Source organism: Sciurus vulgaris (assembly GCF_902686455.1).
Source record: "Sciurus vulgaris genome assembly, chromosome: 16".
NCBI classification, from domain to species: Eukaryota; Metazoa; Chordata; class Mammalia; order Rodentia; family Sciuridae; genus Sciurus; species Sciurus vulgaris.
Genome location: NC_136477.1, coordinates 39,536,183 through 39,556,021, shown reverse-complemented (window position 1 = coordinate 39,556,021; position 19,839 = coordinate 39,536,183). Strand labels below are relative to the sequence as shown.

Here is a 19,839-nt window from a genome sequence, read left to right as displayed (position 1 = left end):
AAGTGAGTATCAAGAAATTCTCAACACTTTATAGGACTGGTTTTAAAATTTTTTTTTTTGCATAAATAGATACATAATAGTAACAGCAGTGGCTAATGGATATAGTTATTTCGTGTGCCAGGTATACCCTGTTCTAAGCACTTTATGTAGACGAACTCATTTAATCTCCAGTGATGCTATTGAGATAGTATCGCCATGTTATGGCTGAGAAAATGGGAAAACACCAGTTCAAATATTTGGTCAGTTACCCTGGTGACTGGCAAAATTAGGATCTGAAACCGAGAGATCGGGTGCTATGACCTCTTTGCTGTTCTGAGTGGTGTGAGGGTGGCATCACGGGCATCCCTCTGGAGATGTGAGGAATCTGAGACTCAGGCCCTATCCTAGACCTCTTGATTAAGAATTAGTACCTTTAATGAGATCCTCTGGTGGCTGGTATGAGCATTAAAAAACGAGAGCGCCAGGTGGGGTGGTGCACGTCTGGAATTACAGAGGTATGTGAAGCTCAGGTAGAAGGATTGAGAGTTCAAAGCCAGCCTCAGCAACTTACTGAGGCCTTAAGTAACTCAGCAAGACCCTGTCTCTAAATAAAATACAACAAAGGGCTGGGGATGTGGCTCAGTGTTTGAGTACTCCTGCGTTCAATCCTGGGTACCAAAACAAAAACAAAAACCCACAAAACAACAACAGCAAAAAACCCCTAAGGAGGCACTGCTCCAAACCAACAGAAGATGCTACATCTGTTGATTCCACCCTGGCCTGAACTCCCATTCTGAAAGATTTCTGTGATCCTCCCAGTCATCTTGGACACCATCCCTGTGGGCACCTGATTTGCCTGGTTCACCCCATGCTGACCTGGGTCAAAGGGACGTCCTTTCTACAACAGATGTAGTAACATCTCACTTCTCAGCTTCCATACTGCAGATCCGAGGGCGTCAAGAGTAGGAGTCATTTTATAGCCTTCTGTGTTTTCTCTAGGACTTTGTCTTTCTTCCTTTCCTTCCTCTTTCTTTCTTCCTCTCTCTGAAGTAATAAACTAAACCTCCCTTGCTTCCAGCAGAAGAGCCTCACTTTCCATGAGACCCACTGGAGATTAATCTTTTTGACCTCCAAGCACCTCAATCAAATCATTAACACACACACAGGTCCCCTTCCTAGAGGAATTCTGTTGCTAGTTCTCAGAGATGTCATTTGCCCATCTTGTCACCATTGCTTCTTCTGTTCCAACCTCTCTTTTATTGTGACATACAACACCCATGGAGAAAATGTGTATGGGACTCCTTCCACTTCTACTCTCTTTGAATTTTAATGGTGAAAACAGTAGCTTTTCATGAACAACATACTAAATAAAAATATGAGCCATATCATAAAAATGGCCATCACTCATAGCTCACAGATCCTAGATAGAAAAGAACCAGTAAGGCCAAACTTAACCCAGAAAAGTAAAGGTCCATATAACCTGTGGGAGGCTAAGTAGGGTGCACTGGGCTGTCTCTTTCTTACTCCTGATCACCAGAAAATCAATGTAGTTGAATGCTCTTACAATAAGCATATTCTAATGCTGGGTCTTCTTTGCTGCAAACTGTGCATACTACTATTTAAGATTAAATGGGCAATGCAAAATATGTATGATTGTGTTTTGGATTAAATGGGAACATCTGGAGAAGGTGACTGAAATGGGTCATTTCAGCAGTGCCCATGTAGTGAGCTTCTGTCTCTTCAGGCTGTGGATTTATCTCCTGTTTTTGGCTGTCTGTCTATTATCTAATAATAAGAAGGAGTGGAAGAGAAAAAAAGCCAAATGTCTGTCTGTCAGATGAATTTGTTATTTGTTAAACACTCTCACAAAAGATTCATTGAGAGAAAAAGGTTGAGCTCGCCAAAACATGGTGGTAAGCTCATCGCTGCTGTCTCCCCTCTGTTAGCATGGATCACTAGTGGTTGGCACAGTACACCTACCACATGAAATGCTTCCTCTCAAAGGAAGAAAAACAGTACTGGGGAAAAAAAAAAAGAGAGAAGTGATTGGGCCACCCTCAATTAGTTGCAAATGGTTTTAAAAGAGCAGACAGCAGTCTCAGGGTCTTTGAATGATCTGTCTAAATCTGACCATAGCTGCTAGATTTTCCTCACGGGTTAATTTTGATTCTGAAGCTATGCTATGGTGTCAGATGTTCAAAGTGGGAATCAAAAATGTTAAGACACGTATTAACATAAGACAGCAATAGTCCAGAAATAAGCCACCCATAGCCTACAATAGCAATTATAGCAACATGAAAACAAAATGACTGCTAAATGCTAGGAATAGGTTTTTGTATTAATCACCCTCTCTTTCCCTCTCTTCTATAAAAGTCAAATTCTGCTTATTTTCTAGGTATGGTACAGAATCTAATCCCCTCAGTAAAGGTTTCATAGAACACTTCAATCCACCATCATCTCTTTCTCTTCTTAACATCTTGAATATGTTGTAGCTTCCTCATTCATTTTGAATTGATAAAAACACAACCAACAATCAATAACGAAGTGTTATTCATGTTTTTTTGTGTGAATGTATCTTGATCCACTAAATTTATTTGAAGTTTCTTCAGGGAAGTATAATTGGTTATAGTTTTTGCACTTTCTATTGGCACAGAGTTTTGCATAGAGAAAATCTTAATAAATATTTATATGACAACATGTTTTCCCAAAGGGAGCTGGTAACTAGCTGCTCTACCTATTATTAACAGGAAGCACAGTCACAAACCAGAAATTGTTGGCTTTGGCATGGCCTCCTAACATTTCAAGTCAAAGCTGTCTGATCATTAGTGTGGTCTTCTCAAATCTTTGGGATGTCAGGAAATCAGTCAGCACAACACAGGCATCAAGAAAGGCAAATATATGTGTTTAACATAAGCTGGATACTTAGACCAGTTGTGAAAGAGTTGAACATTTTTGAATAAACTACTTTTTATCCAAGTAAACGCAGGGGACCACTACTCATTCCTCCACTTCTAATGGGTTCATTTAGGACTTAAGAAATCTAAATTTTGCTTCTAGTGCAACCAAAGACTTTCTATAAGACTGTTGGCAAATACCAGTAGAAAGGGTTTAAAACAGTCATCAGAGAGAATGAAACAGACTAGACAGGTTCTAATCAGATGTGTCTGTGTGAATTTAACGTAGGATTTTTAGAAGGTAACCTCATAAATTAGTGGGGGGAATGGACCAATTTAACAAATGAGAACATATGGATGAGTTGGGGGGAAATATCTAGTTAAACTTATTATTTCACACTGTACACTTTAATAAATACCATATAAATTGGAGAGTAACTATTTTAAGGAAACTTAAAAAAAAAAATCTCAAGAAAGTATGGCCAGATATTGATCAATTTCTATGTGGAATATTTAAATGTAAAACAATGGAAGAAATCACAAATGAAAAACTGATACATTTATGTAGATTAAAATTTGAAACTCTAGGACAATGGATAAGAATGTAAAAACACTCTTCATTCAATAGACGTGTACTGAACATCTATCACATACTAGGCATAATTCTAGGTGTTTGGGATGTACCTGGAACAAGACAGTCTCCTGCATCCCTGCTATCAAAGGGGCTACATTGTAGTAGACAGAGATTGATAACATTGATTGTGGTAGCGCATGCCCATAGTTCCTGCTACTGGCGGGGCAGAGGCAGGAGGATCACTTGAGCCTACTAGATCGGCCTGGTCAAATAAAAAGACTCTTATCTAAAAAACAAAGACTGACCACAGTAAACATCTTGTACATTAAAAGGTAAAAAGTGTCATATGAGAAAAAGAAAGAGGACCGTAAAAAAATTAAAAATGAATAAAATAAATAATAAATAAATTTTAAAAAATAAAAGAAAGAGGAAAGAAGGGGATCAGGTTTGCCCAGAGCTGTGCTTGATGGGAAGTTGAAGTATTAAATAGGGTGGTCGGGGCCACCTTGATGAGAGGATACAATTTGAATCAAAACTTGCAAGAGGAGGAGGGAACCAATAGGTGCTGTGGGGGACACCTGAGACTATTCCAGGCAGAGACAACAGCTAACTCCTGCTTCAGCAAAGAAAAATAAGAAGTTGGAAAAGACATATTTGTAAAGAATAAGATGGGAAAGAGATAATACACATAATAAATGTAGCAAAGGAAAAAAAGTTATGAAAATCAATTTAGAAAGCCAATGTCCCATAGAAAATGGGCACAGATAATCCTTGGATAAAGAGAAACACGTGTGATTGACAAGTCATCAGAAATGCACACAGGGTAGCAACCTCTCTCTGGTATCCAATTTGTGAAGACCAGAGACTGTGGCTAAAGCTGGAGGGAGAGGAGTTCTTTTCTAAGCTGCTAAAGCAAGAGTGAAATGACATGAACTTTTGCTGAATAATTTGATTGTATTTATCAACAGTCTTTATTTTAGACATTTCCATACCTCTTACGGAATGATCAGAAATTAAGATGATTGATGTTTTCATTTCTGGGTAGATCTGTGAGCAGTTTCATAAATACCTCAAACTCCAAATGTGCAAAGCCAGTCTCACATTCTCAGCCCCTCTTCCAGCCCTCAGATCTCCTCCTCTTGTCCTTCCCAAGATCAATGACTAGTGCCAACATACACCCATTGCTTAAGACATAAGCCAAGGAGTCATCTTTGATGGCTTCTGCATTGCTTCCTGCTTTTTAATCAGCCCCTGGGTTTTGTCAGTTCTACTTTTGTCACACTAACTGAATCCAACCCATCCTCTCTGGAACTGCCTAAGCTCAGCCCTCACCATTTTGCATGTGGGCTAATGAGTAACTGTTTTACCTGGCTGGCTGTGGCCAATTTTACCTCCAACCCATCTGTCTTACCCTGGTCATTGGACTCTCTCGTGTATAAAACTGGATCAAATCATTGTTTTATTTGAGATTTTTAAATGGTCCCCTACTGCTCTTCAGATCAAGATCTAAAGCACGTTCCTGATCTGACTCCCGATAGCCATCTTTTGACCTGCCAATCTGAATTCTTTACTCCATTCTCAACAGTTTTATTACTAATTACATATCATGCTTCTGGTCTGCAAAAGTTACTTCCTTTGCATGTCCCCTCTCAGTTCTCCAGATAATTTCTCTTCATCTTTTCAGACTCATTTAAGGAATCTCAACATCCAGGAAGCCTCACCTGATTCTGCCCCCAATTCACATCCAGGCTCAGAGGTCCTGCTCACCTCTCAACATCATGCATATTCATATCATTGCATGCATTACTCTGCTGGCATGCATTACACCGCTGTGCAAACATTTTTTTGGCTGCCAGGACTATCCTGTCTGGCTGAGCTTCAGGGTTCCAGTGAGCACAATTCACACAGTGTCCAACCTGCACAGCTGTAATGGGGAAGTTCTTCCTTTTCACTAGAGAGAGGTCATCTTCATACCTTTATGCAAAACACCTGGTCTAGATCAACTGTGGAAGTAGACACTTAGTTACAAAGCAAACAGTTGTTTAATGATTGGAAGAGTGATCAGTCAGCCAAATTCTACTTTTCTTGATGAAAAATTCTCTTAGATAAGTGGTTCCCAAAGTGTGGTCCAGGGATTAGCAATATCTACATCACTGACAAACTTGTTAAGATGCAGATTTTCAGTCCCTACTCTAGACTTACTGAATCAGAAACTCTGGGGGTAAAACCTAGGAAACTGTTTGACAAGAACTCTAGATGATTCTAATACATGTTTATCTTTGAGAAACACTACCTTTGACTACTCAAAACTAAAAGCATTGATTTCACTTAAAGAACTCAGATAACTTTGCTTGTAAGAAGTGCACTTGCTTAATTAAAAAATGTAAATTATGAAACAGTTCATATATTTTAAAAAGTGTGTAAAACAGCTGGATGCCATGGGGCATGCCTGTAATCTCAACAGCTCAGGAGGTTGAGACAAAACAATTGCAAGTTCAAGGTCAGCCTTAGCAACTAAGCAAAGCCCTAAGCAACTTGGTAAGACCCTGTTTAATGAAATGGAGGGGGTTTGGGGATGTAGCTGGGTAGTAAATTGTCCCTAGGTTAAATCCCTAGTGCCCTAGAAAAGTATGTTAAACAGTATTATAGACACTCATGTACCCACCATTCGCGGATGTGCTGTATTTGCTTCGTCTTCCAATAAGAAGTAAAAGCATATCAGATTGCTAACAACCTACCCTCACTGCCCCCCACAAGTTAACCACTGTTTTACAGTTGGTATTTTCCCAATGCATGTCTTTAGACTTTTACTACGTAAGTGTATAGGCATTTATTTTTAATGAGAGACTTTGTGCAGGATGTTACAGCAGAAATCACAACACTTGCCTCAGCAAGCTGAATGGGTAGCCACCTGGAGTAGCAGGCAGCCAAGGCAACCAAACCTGCCCCTCTTCAGCATGGGGTGGAAAAACACAGGGCTCACATTAGCTTTGCAAAATGCAATCAGATGGGGTTAACATGGTTAATATCAGAAATCCAAGTTCTACTTATTCCTTTATAGCTGATGGTAAAAGCTAAAATGAAACATCATTTTTTGTCTTGCAGACAAGCATGTCAAACATACAGACCCAATAGTTTGTACTGACTAGCTTGGTCAATTTTGCCCAGCCCTGTGGATCATGCATACCTGGGGTGTGTGCTTATACAAACGTGTCATGTACTATGGACACAAGGAGTCCCTAAGCAGCTGTATTGGGGACTCTGGCTCCATCCTGTCAACAACAAAGATGGGCCTGCTTTTGTCAACTATAAATGACGAGACATTACCTGCTACCCTCTGGCTTAACAGAAGGCTATGATGATTATTTGGGGTTAAATTTTTTTCCCATTTGGGAGCACATAATTAAAAATTTATGAAAATATAATTACCAAACTTCTGATTCTATTTATCCAAGGAAGGGAGGGAGGGAGGAAGGAAGGAAGGAGGAAGGAAAGAAAGTAAAAAGGAAAAAAAGAGAAAAGAAACTCAGCAGCTCTTTCCTCCCCCACCCTCACTTTCCCACGTCTTCCCACTTGTCTTCTTAAGATGATTTTGTAGTTATCATTACAACTCCTCTTCCTTTTATTTCCTTTAAAAGTCTATAATTTTGCCTCTTTTCAGTTTCCCTTCCTTTTTCTCAGGTGATCCTTTGGGATGTTGAAGTCTGAAAATCACTGCTTTTGGTGGTTTGGAGGCCTAGGAAAGTTTTATGTTGCATGTGCATGTTTGTTGATGTATTACTTAAACATTGCTGACTGGCTGCACTATTCAACTCCTGACAATTTTCTGTATATAAAAACACAATGCAACATTTTTTTTTTGTTTATTCCTACCCTCTTTTTTGGAAGCTTAATTGATGTCTGTCCTGGAGTGCCTTCAGTATACATGCATATGTGTATGAACATGCATACTCCCCACAAGCATGTACGTGCTTGCATATATATATGTGTGTTTGTTTAAACATAGTTTTAAGTTGCACAGCTAATTGGTGAACACATTTCTCCATGGTCACTTCATTCTTCACTAATTCTATCACATACATTTACTGTCTCCTGTCCCTGATGCCATTTCACTAATAGTACAAAGCTTCTTACCATGAATTGGGGTCCTCAAACTGACCTTTTATTCCTCCCTTTATTATCGAGCATGCACTTGGCTACAAGATCAGTCTATCTACAGATCTTGGGACTACTGATCTGGAGAAGATCAGTCCCTTTACAGCATCACCCTGATCATTCTTCCTGTCACAAGCTGCCTCCAGTAGCTGCCAGGCCTACTAAGTGCCTCTGCATGATCCTTCCTAACCAGATTCCACTTTCATCCTGGGTAGCAAGGTACTCAGTAGCATTTTCCAGCCTCCCTTCACCTTGGAATCAGCCAATGAGGTAGTAGGTAGAAATTGTTGGGGGAGAATTCTAGTAAGGACCTCTGGAGTAGAAACGAATAGCTGGTAATGGGTACCTTTAATCTCCCTATTCCCCATGTGGTTTTTTTTTTTTTTTTTTTTTGACCTAGAATTTATGTGCAAGGGCTAGAACTCCAGCAACTATCTTGAACCAAAAGGGAACTTCAAGAATAAAGTCATATGACAAGACTAGCAATTCAGAAAGAAAGGAGTCTGAGTGCTGGATGATTATAGAACTATTCTTCCTGCTCTGGAGAGAGAGATCTTTGTGTGTGTTTAAGTCACTGTTATTTATGGTTTTCTATTATGGAAGGCTCTAAAGTTAATACTCTTCACAAATTTAGCGATTTTCCTAATATATACAATATGTTGATTCATTTTAATCTATCGCTCCTCTTCTTAGAAACAGTGGCTTACAGATGGACAGATCTCAGTTAACGCTCAACATGATGGTTTTAAACATTGCTCCATTTCCTTTTCAGTTTTCCTGTCCAGAAACTGAAAATGATAGTAATGTGCACATCAAAGTGTTTGCTATTTTTCTTTCAGTGTGATTTAAAAACAAACAAACAAAAACTGTTATTAACTCAATAGTACCAATAGAGAAAATAGTCGGGGGAAGGAAAAGGAGATAAAACTCAAACCAGGATATTTTCTCTTTTGTGTTAAACCCTCCAAGGACTTTGGTGCTTGAAAAGGTTCAGGTTGCATACTTATATCAAAGGGAAAAATATCAATAGGTTGAACTTTAATTATTGACATTTTACCCTCATTCCCATGCTTATGAATAACTGAAACTTCTGACTACACATGTTGCATCATACACAAGAAAAAAGGGAAGAAAGAGAGGAAAAGATATTTTGGGAGTGCAGGCTTCAGGAGGAGCACTTGCCCACAGTCACTGGAATGGAGAAGACAATTATTGCCTTGGTATTTTCCATTTGTTTAAGTTGACTCTCAATGACGTGGAACAAGTCCTTTCAAATGGAATTGAAAAAAAAAAAAGGAAAAAGAAAAAAGAAAAAGGAAATTCTGCTCAAACTCTTACATTATGTAATTTCATTTCTGCTCTCATGCACATTAAAATAAACTGGTTGGAGAAAACTGCTAAATTAAATTTGGTTGGATTAGGAAATGTGTGTCACATGCAGGCAAAACATGGTATGTGTGGGTTAAAAATGTCCTGGTTATTGAAAAAAATTATTTTAACAGATGAGTCAGTCCTGCCATCGCTTCATTAGGGAATTAAACTTGTGTTTATGTGGATCTGTGTTGCGGGTGAGCAAGGCTTTGGCTTTTTGTAGGGAAATCGCTCAAGCAGTAGACAGTTTGTTTTTTCTGAAAAAAAGTAACAGCCTCAAAGGCCAGAATATTTGAGTACCTTCAAATCCTTCCTGCTCCAGCTCCATATGACCCTTTCTCAGCCTTCCTAAAACTGTCATTATTTCCTTTTTTAAAAACAGTTTCTTTGCCCTGCTAGCCTCAACAGGTACTGAAAGGCAGGGCTGGCTTCTGGGTCTCATCTGCCCTGCTCTCTGTCCTTAGTTGTATTGCAACCAAAATAATTATCTCTCATTTTATGTCCTGGCTTCTCATACAAACAAATGGAAGAATTTAAATAGGGTTGGTTCAAAGTCTTTCAGGGCGATGCAAGGTGCTTGTTAGATGGTCAAATACCTTATGGCAAGGAGATAGGTCCAAGGGCAGTTATTTGATGGTACTTGATACCTGCCCAGAGGAAAGTGACTGAATCCAAGATGGCTTGTTTTCTAGGTCTTAGTGGAGGCCTGTTTTTCACCCTCAAACACCGGAAGTTCTACTCTGCTAAAACATACGAGGAGAATATGACATTTTAGAGTTCACTGAAGAAACATTCAGATGTGTATGAGCAAAGGATTAAAAAAGTAGGAAGACTTTCTGGAGAACTATTAATAGTACTTGTCAAAGGAAAGCATGACAAAAACCAGGTTCATGTCTGCGAAACAGAGAGTACTGGACAAGATACAATCCTAAATTCCAGAAGAGAATCTTCTGGAACTCCAGGGACAGGGTCTCACTATGGCGTCTCATTTCTCTGGCAAAGATGAGTGTGGCATTGATGGGGAGCCACCAGTGACTCTTTACACACTCGGCACCTCCAGAGGGCGCTGGGCTTATTTTGATCTTTCCTCTTCACAGTATTTCTGATTAATGCAAAGTTTTGGAAAGAGGCTCAGAAGGGAGTTTTCTTTTGGGGGAGGTGTAGTTGATACCAAGACTATTCAGAACTCTTAGACTGACGCAGGATCATTTTGACCCTGCAAAACTGGCCTGAAGGTGCTAGGCCTGGACTCGCGCTCTGATGGTTTGGATGTGAAGTGTCCCCCAGAAAGCTCCTGTGTCAATGCAGGACTGTTCAGAGGTGAAGTGATTAGATTATGATCTAATAAGTGAATGATCCGTTTTATGGACTAATAATTTGGAAGGACTACTAAAGTGGGTGGTATCTGTACACAGGTGGTGCATGACTGGAGGAAGTAGGTCTCAGGGGGCATGCCCTTGGGGATTATGTCTTGTGACCCCAGCTCCTCCTTCTCTCTGCTTCCTGGCTATTGTGAGGTGAGCAGCTTCTTCTGCCACTTGTTTCTGCCATGTTGCTCTGCCTCACCTTGGGCCTGGAGTGATGGAGTTGGTGGACTATGCACACAACCTCTAACCGTGAGTTCAAAATAAACTTTTCCTCCTCTAAGTTGTTCTGGTGGGGTATTTTGGGCACAGCAATGAAAAGTTGACTAATGCACATGTCTATCTGCATGGATTTGGAGGTAAAAGTCTAATTCTTAAAGTTTTATCATTATATTGATTTGGCTAAGGAAAAAATACACACCACATAATACATTAGTGGAAATGTAATCATATGTATAAATATATGTCACATGTTTTTACTTGTGGCTCCCTATATAGAGAGAGAATTTGATAGAGGAATCCAATATCTAAACCAATAAAATTGCCCTCACCCCAAATCACTCCTCCCAGCAGAGACAAAAGTCACAGAGCCCCTAAAACTCAGAGGACCCTATCTTGAAAATGTGCCTCTGTAAGGCTCCTGGAACCGTGGCTGGACAATGATTCTTGGTGTCTGTGGCTGTGGAATCAAGTGTTGTTCTCAGGACCTCCACTCCCCAAACTCCCGTGGGATACACCTGAGCCACATTACAGGTTGAGAGACTCCAAAGCATATTCAGTGATTCACTGTGAGAAATTCTCTGAGAATTTCTTTTTCCCTGTTTTTGTGATGTCTGAACAAAGAAAATACTGGAAGAATAGCATTGTCTCCGATGTTCAGAAATTTTACATAAAGACCTTAGGCCTGACTCAAAAAATAGCCCACATAGTTTTAAGAAAGTTGATCAAAATCAATTATCTGGTGACAATATTTTCATTAACTAAATGTCTAATTTATTTTTTGCTTTGTGTTCCCTCTTTGTTTTCATTGTTAGTGGACGTATAATTTACATAGAATAAAATGTGCAGGTGATTTTTGACAAATGCCATGCAGGTGGCACTCTTATAAAGATGTACATTGCCATCATTCTAGAAAGCTCCCCTGTGCCCCTTGCCCATCAATCCCCTTTTTCCTCCCAAGATAACCACTGTTTTGATTGCTATCACCATCGATTAGTTATGCTTTTTCTAGAACTATACAAAATTGATTAGTATGCTGTACATTCTTTTGGACCTAATGCCTCATGTTTTGAACATCTATGAAAATTCTCCTCAGCCTCCTCATCTGTAAATTGAGAGAACTGCCCTGCAAATATGTGTGCAGTTATTCAGAGATGCCCTGGTTTTCCTGGTGGGGGTGGAGGACCCCAGAAGTTACCTTGACTGGGGGTGGGGTGAAGAAGGGGCTGAGGAGTGGAACTCTCATATATGTGAGAACGACCCCTTTTCCAGAACGTTCCATAAATTACCAATAGTGTTTTCTGATATAGGAGCTGTGTGACTGGTCCCCTTCAGGGAGGGTTGGGAGGGTTGGAAGACAGAGGCAGCCAGACTGGGGGCCCCAAGGGAGGGCCTGGGCACCAAGCAGTGTAATATTAGTACTGGTTACAATCAGATAGCACCAGCCCAACTGAGGCGCCTAGACAATAGGCCAGAGGCCATGGGTGAGGGCAGGCACAAAGACGGCATTCAAAAGAGCCGACTCCCGAAGCCAGCAAGCATTTCTATAGACTCCACCAGACCCTGGCCAAGCCTGGATGTTACCCTCCTGCCAGAAAGCCTTTTTTTTTTTTTTTTTTTTTGGTGTGCTTTTAAACTGCTAAAAATAATAAACACAGAAAGGAAAGTGCTGACACAACCTTAAATGCAGAGACAAACTGAAACTGTGTTGTTCTAATAATGAAAACAAACTGGGCTCCAAATTATAACCCAGAGTTCCAGCCAGTTGCCTGATATTAATACACACCTCAAGATGCAAAGAGGAGTCACAGGATTTATCAGCAAAGAAAGTGGGCCTGCCCTGCACCAGAGGTTTACCCCTTTCTGACTTGCTCCAACCAACAGCTCACCTAATTCTAATGGTTTTTGTTTATTTTAGCATTCAGTGATGGAATGAGGGCAAAGATACGTGGGAGAGGACTGTCGGATCTTCATTAGGCATAATTTTCCTGAATAGCAAGTGAAAAATCATCGTACAGTGTCTGCTCACTGTACTATGATTATTCTTCCCCCAAGTGAATTGCTACTATTCCTTTTCTCTAATGCTTTTTTTAAAGTTCATTCAATGTTTTATATTTTTCCCAAATACCTACAGAGTTCAAAACTATGACACATAACAAAAGCAGCAATGCCACCAATTGGAAGATAGTCCCTATAATGTTCAAGAGTGTCAGAATCACACATTTGCAAACAGTCAACTCAAGCCTGACATCTGACCTTCTTCGTCATTCAATCACGTGTGGAACTTGGCACCACGTCGGTTGGCCAACGGGAGGGAAACGGCAGACCTGGAAAAAAGGAAACACAAGAAGATAAATATAAGTTGGTTTTCTTTTTTCCCTTTAAAACGTCCCCAACATTTGATTAATCTGCAGCTGCTCTTATTTCTATGCTTAAATAGTTTCTGGTTTCAGACCTGTCTCTGATTTTGAATAAATGCAAATTGACTTAGATAAAATCTCACTCTGAAGGGGAGATGGTTTCAGGGAAAGGGACATTAACACAAGGGCTGTAATCACATATTGTAGGCATGGGACAACTTCCCTGACCCCCAAAGACTTATCTCCCGTGGAATTTCAGAAACAAGACCCATGTTTCAGGGCTCAGGATCAGTTTTGGATCCTGAGCCTGGGAAGATGACTGAAAGACAAATGGGAATTTCAAACCAGTTAGAAATGTTGTGCTGAAGTGGACTGGCTTCATGTCAGAGGCGGGTTCATGGGATAGGACTTGGATAAAAGCTATATCCCTGTCATGGCAGAGACACTGCTGGATGGCACCTGTCAGGAGAAGGCAGATCCATCAGGGCATATGTCAGGGGACCCACCCAAGCTTGAAGCTATGGAGCCGTTTAGATCGTGTGAAGTGTGATCATATCAGAAACCCTTCTCACAGATACAAACAAGATGACCGAGGCAGCCAAACAGATGTAGCATCTGCTCATGCAGCAGCAGATGTCTTTGGGTATCTATCCTGCAAGTGAGAAGCTGCTTTTCAAAGGGGCCCCATGATTTTTGTGGTGTCTGTTATGGAGAACTTAAAAATCATGGAAAACCTGAGGTGAGGAGAACAAAGGTTTGAGTTCCCACAGTCCAGAATGGATCACCATTAACATTTTTGGTAATACCTGTTCTTTTTATTCAATTACGAAAAATAGAGCAGAGGTATAATCTCCTTGACCACACTACCTTTAGCTCAGATCATAAAACTCTTTATACCTTTTTAGGGCACTTTTTTTTTTTTTTGCATTCACATACATATCTATGTTTCCAGGGCAATGAGCAGTGTTTTTAATTACCTATGTGATACGAATCTCTGTATATCTCCCCATCTACATTTGTGACTCCTCATTATGTATGTGAGCTCTAACCCTGATCATCTAGAGCAGCTCATTCCCTTTAACTGCCGAGTTGAATAAATATACACTTGGTTATTGTCTTTTCCCCCGACACCCATCGTTTATGGCACCATAAAAGCACTAGTTATATCATTAAAGTGATTGTTGGTTATGTGTGGGTGTGCTTACGCATGTGCGTATGTGCAGATTTTCTCTGCGACTCAACTCTGGGCTTCCAGGCAAGTGCTTTGCCCCTGAGCTGCATCCCCAGCCCCACTCTGGGCTTCCTGAGGATGTCACCTTACCTTGTGTTTACTGTGACTCTGCCATATTACGATGACACAGAATGCACACTCCAAATACAGAAAGGCAGTGCATATTTTTTTAAAACTGACAGACTCGTTATTAATTTTCTTCCATTTTAAACAACATTTAGGAAGATTTTGGAGTTGTATTTATCCCATTCCTTCAAGATCTCTCTTTGACTACTCTTGTCCTAAACCTTCTAATCTGACACCTTCCACTTTCCTGTTCACTAGACCATCAGAAACCCTGATAGTATGAGGTCGAAGACCAAGACATGTGGAAGCAGGCTGTCTCCTAAAAGCATGCTCGAAAGAGGAGATTAACAAAGCCAAGAAGAAGTTCCTGTTTGCAACTGCCCTTATGACTTTGTGACATTTATGAGTAAATATGTATCCTTACCCTGATGTTAATGTCTAAGAATAAACAGTGCCTTTTGCATAAACACAACACTGAACTTCAATATATATATATATACACACACATATATATACATATACACACACACACACATATACACATATTTGAGAGTATAAATCTGATTTAGACTTCGAAGAATATATATGAACTTGACTCCATGAAAACAAAATGAAAATTCTGATGTAATTACAATAATAAGCATTTTAATACATAACATTTATTCCGCACAGTTTGTGGGCGGCTTGTGCTAATTATTTCACCTAATTTCACGATCCTCATGATGACCATTTGAGATAGGTAAAATTATTTAAGATCCCATTGTCCTGCTGAGGAAAGAAGAGGCAGAGAAAGTTAAACATTTTGCCCAAAGTCAGTGAACAGGAGCCTCGCCAGGGATCTCACTGAGGCAGACACAGGCTTAGGCTTTAAAGACAAAAGTCCTGAGAAGAAACTGAAAAGCAGGGCTGGGGTCGTGGCTCAGCGGTGCAGTGCGTGCCTAGCATGTATGAGGCCCTGGGTTCGATTCTCAGCACCGCATATAAATAACTGAAAAACAGTGTCAATGAAGTGACTTCCAAATTATTGCTGTAATACAAACAGAGCATCTTTTCCAGGATTTGTTCCCCACCGAGAACAAACCAAATCAGAACCCTTCAAGTAGACAAATTCAATGTGGTTCCCCTGTCATGAAATTTAAAGAAGCGAGGTCAAGTCCCAAACCCTTCTAGCTTAAACAGACCCATTTTAAATTGGTCTTCTCTTTAGAAAACAAGGAGCTGTGAATTTGCTCGTGGTTCAAAGGAGACTGCCCAGTTGTGTTTACATGAGATTCACGGCAAAAATGAGAATCACTCCCCAGGATAACTTTAGCTCAGAGTGTGTGTTCTTTACACATTCTAAATTGGGGCAGAAATATATTAACAGTGCAGTTATTTTGTAGTTTGAAAAGAATCTGTTTTGTAACTGATTCATATTTATATTTGGAATACATTTATTTCTGGGCATAAAACAGTTCATTTTGGTAGGCCATCTGACCCGAGGTGAGGTTGGCAACTGTTTCCCATGGCTGCTCCCGATGAATGCAAATTGAAGGTTAAAGGACAAATAAAGTCCTTTTGATTCGGTTTATTAATCTGTTATTTATAAATGGCTCTTTATTTAGTCTATTTTGAGGGCAGAGAGCAGTAACTTTGTACAAATGAAACCATACAGAATAAACTAGCAAATACATAATGAATATTTTATTGCAAAATTTTAAAGGAGTGACATTCATATTAAATTTATTTCTAAAGGGTTAATGATATGGCAAACGTTCATTCTATCCATCTTGATTCTGATATTTCTAGCCTGAGATAGACTGAGTTGCATTAGTAACTGACATTCCTTGTCTGTGATGGTCCTGGGGATGAAACCCAGGGCCTCTCATGCACTAGGCAAGAGCTCTGTCATCCAGTTACATCCTCAGCCTCTTTTGCTTGTTTTTAAAGGGTTTACTCAGTCTTTTAAAATTTTATTTTGACAGTTACACAGTATCTCCTTATGTCATTAAGCCAAAATCATACTTATTGAAGGCCAGTGAAGTCTTTTCTTTTGCTATTCCAAATAGGACTTCAGGGTATCACCTCGCACAAGTGCTGGTTCTCACACGAGTTAATGTGTAGGACAGATCTCAAGAAATAGAATTGACTATTTAATGCATATGCATGCTTTTACATTTTTGATTGATATTTATGAATTAGACTCCACAGAGGTTGTTTCGATTTATAGTCTGTGTCTGAAAGTCACTGTTTCCCCATACCTTTGATAACACAATAGTTATTGAAAAGTATCTTTATCTATTTGATAGCAGATAAATGCAATCTGAGTTTGAACTCACACATCTCTTAGGTAAATAAAGTCGAGAATCTTTTGATATCTTTAAAAGTCTTTGCCTTATTCTGTGAATTTATCTCCCTCCTTTTCCTCCTTTCTTTCCTTCCTTCCTGTCTTTCTCCCCATGATTTATCCATATTTTTTTCTGCTGGGTTGATGAATACTTGCTTGTTGACACTGATATACTGATGCCACAAACTCTAATTCCTTTGGCTTTGCTTGAGAAAGCTTTGTCAATGCAGGATGATTTTTTTTTTTTTTTCTAGTTTTGCTTTCTGTTTTCTTTTTTGAAATTGTGGCAAGACACTTAACATGAGAGCTATCCTCTTTATCCTCATCTACCCTTTATCATGACACTGTATTTCTGCCCCTTGAAGAGGTCGAGTATTTTTATGCACTTTTTGATCCTGTTTTTGGTTATGTGACTTGTTTTACCCAGTGGAATGTTGTCAGATATGCTGCACATTTTTGAATTTGAAAAAGTATGTGTGTTTCTCTGCTCTTCTGTGATTGCCAGGAGAACGTGCCTGAGCTTCCTGATATGGGTAAGAAACACACATTGCAGTTGCTCACCTCAGTCTCTACCAGGCCACCGGATGACACACAGCTGACCACAGATGTCTGAGTGAGTCCTGCTGGGCCTGGAGGAACCACTCAACCAACCCGTAACACTTGTGGACTCTCATGAATACTAATTGTTTCAAACTTCTAAATTTTGGGGTGATTTGTCATTACCTCAAAGGAACCTCATGTGATATTATTGTGCATTAGATAATTACTCCAGGACTCACCCCTGTGGGCACTCATAAAAAGAGAAGCCCACATAGAAGATGGTTTGAAATCAGGCATTCAAATTCAGCAAATAGTCACCAAATATCCGCTGTATCAGTGAAGTTTATGCAGAGTATAAATATAAGATGGTCTATGCCTTTAAATACAAAAAAAATAGGCATGTAATTGATTATATAGGTGAAGGAAGGAGCAGGAGGCATCTAGGAACTCAGCAATGGCAGGAAACCCCTAAGCTCTCAGTATAAGAATGCAGATGTTGATACTGGAACCCTGTGTGCAGGGCCACCCAACAGAGATGGAAAGCTTAATGGACCTGTCCAGTAAGAGCTGGGACCACAGAGGAGACATGACTATGATTAGTGGTCCTGTCCAAGGATCCCTTTTTCCTTCAGACTCACTTTCTCCCTCCAAGGCCTTCCCATGATTGAACTCAGAGGAGGCACAGGCCCCAGGGCAAAGGCAAGGAAGCACCTTCATGATGTGCATCGAGCTGAGGCACCACATACATTAACACCAGAATCAGAACACTGAGATTGAAGGCTGGAAGGCTGTGGAATGAGGGGAGGGAAGCTCAGGCAGCAGCAACTGGGGGCAAAATGCAGGAGACCCTGGAGAAATGGCATGTATTCTGGTTTGGCTGTGAAGGCTCAGAACTTGGGAGGTGGAGGCTGGGGTAGAGACAGGTGATGAGGCTACCATGGCAGAAATGAGGCTAGAGCCTGAAAGATTCTGAATGCTAATACAAGAAGACTGGATTTTTGTTCTGAAGGCAGTAGGCGATTTCATGGTTCTGAGCAGGGGGTCATACCCGCATTGAGCATTAGGAGGATTATGCTAATAGAAATTTGAGGGACAGACTGGAGAGAGAGAAACTAGATCAGGGTTATTAATTAAGCGTAGACTTCAGGGATTTCACAGCCCTCCTTAACTAATTTGCAGAAGTTTGTGCAAGCATTCAATTTCCTGAGAGATGGGGCAGAGCTTTCCCATGATTTTCAGTGAAGTCCATGACCCCTGGCCCCATCAAAATTTTAAGCTCCAGAATCAAGGAAGTCTTCTAGAAAGTTCTTCTAATGGTGAGATAAAAACATAACAGTAGCAGTGAGACTGGGAAGGAGAATCAGTTATAACCATTTATGAGCTATGACCTAAACAAATATTCTAGGTGAATAGAAATAAAAATAAAGAGCAAGTAAGAGATTCTGGAAGGTTTGATTATGGGTAATATCCACCTGCTGCTGTTTCTTTCCCTCCCTCTATAACACGAAGGAAGCAAATTCATGTTTCCAAGATATCATGAAGATATACTAAGCTGAAGAGTTCCAAGAGAAATATCAGGCATATACACCACCACTGTCCCCCTAACATGTTCATCACAGATGTTACTAAACAGATACAACCTCTGCGAACTGCTGAGTCCAAACACACACTCCAAATCCTTCTTAAATAGCACCTCAGGCAGCCACTGCCAATAGATTCAAGATGAAACTTACATCTCTGCTCTTAGGCTTTTTCCAGAGTTACTATTTTATTTATTGCATTGACTGTTCTTTAGTTTCATGAGGATAAAGTACCAATGAATGGGTATATTGGGCTGACTGTATTACATGCTAGTATGATCTGCATTTATGAATTTCGTGCCTATTTCTCACATGTGGGAAACTTAGTTAGGAACATTTGGGTTGCTAGCTACAGTTTATCCAAGTGCATGAATTCACTTAATGTTACCCACAAGCAAATAACACACGGTTGAATTAAGCTGAATTAGGGGGAAAACTTTTTGCACCCATGAAAAATTATTCTATTATCAAATTATCATAGTGAAGTTTTAAAATTAGCATGTTAGTGCAATCAACTATGAGAGACTATTGTTTGGCAAATTCTTAACTACGATCATAGACAAGTATGTGTATAGTAAATCAATGTATGGGTTGATATTTAAACTTCACCATGGTGTTTTTCTTTGACTTTGGGACATTTTCTGTCTGATATTTGATTTGCCTTCAATATGGTGCCATAAAAAAGACAAAATCATATACACCATATTTCTTTTCTACTTAGAGTTGATCAGCAAGTAAACCATTACCCTCTTTATCCACATGAAGGCTTTACCTGCTCACTTCAACATCAAATTCTAAAGTACGTCCTTTTAAATTCAAAACAAATGGTTTTGGAAAACTGTCTAGGTTAAAAAATATTTTCATAAAATTGGATACAAATTTATATGTATTCAATTTCCAGCAGTAATTATTTGACCATGATCCACAATAAAAAGTATGTTTTAATCTGCAGCCACCCCTCCACATTTCAAAGTGTAAATGTGTATCTAACTAAAACAAAACTTCGACAAAATCACATCCTTACTTGTGCAGTGCACTTGGACATTTTCTGTTCCATTGAACTCTACCCGAGACTATTCTATTCTGTATACTACTTCATTAAAAGAAGGTTAGCAATGACTTGCTAAATTGATTTTATTATGCACTAATGGGGCTCAACCCACAGTCTGAAAAGCACTAC

The 19,839-nt window shown here is 39.7% G+C and overlaps 1 protein-coding gene across 4 annotated transcripts in view; it reads right to left on the bottom strand.

The window, feature by feature from the left end:
* The window catches only part of THRB (thyroid hormone receptor beta), a 371,634-nt gene that overhangs the window by 206,636 nt on the left and 145,159 nt on the right, over positions 1 to 19,839 (bottom strand). For all 4 annotated transcript variants that reach the window (XM_079114289.1, XM_079114287.1, XM_079114288.1 and 1 more), the window contains exon 2: positions 12,813 to 12,883. The gene's annotated coding sequence lies outside the window, so the exon portion shown is untranslated. The remainder of the gene's footprint in view (positions 1 to 12,812; positions 12,884 to 19,839) is intronic.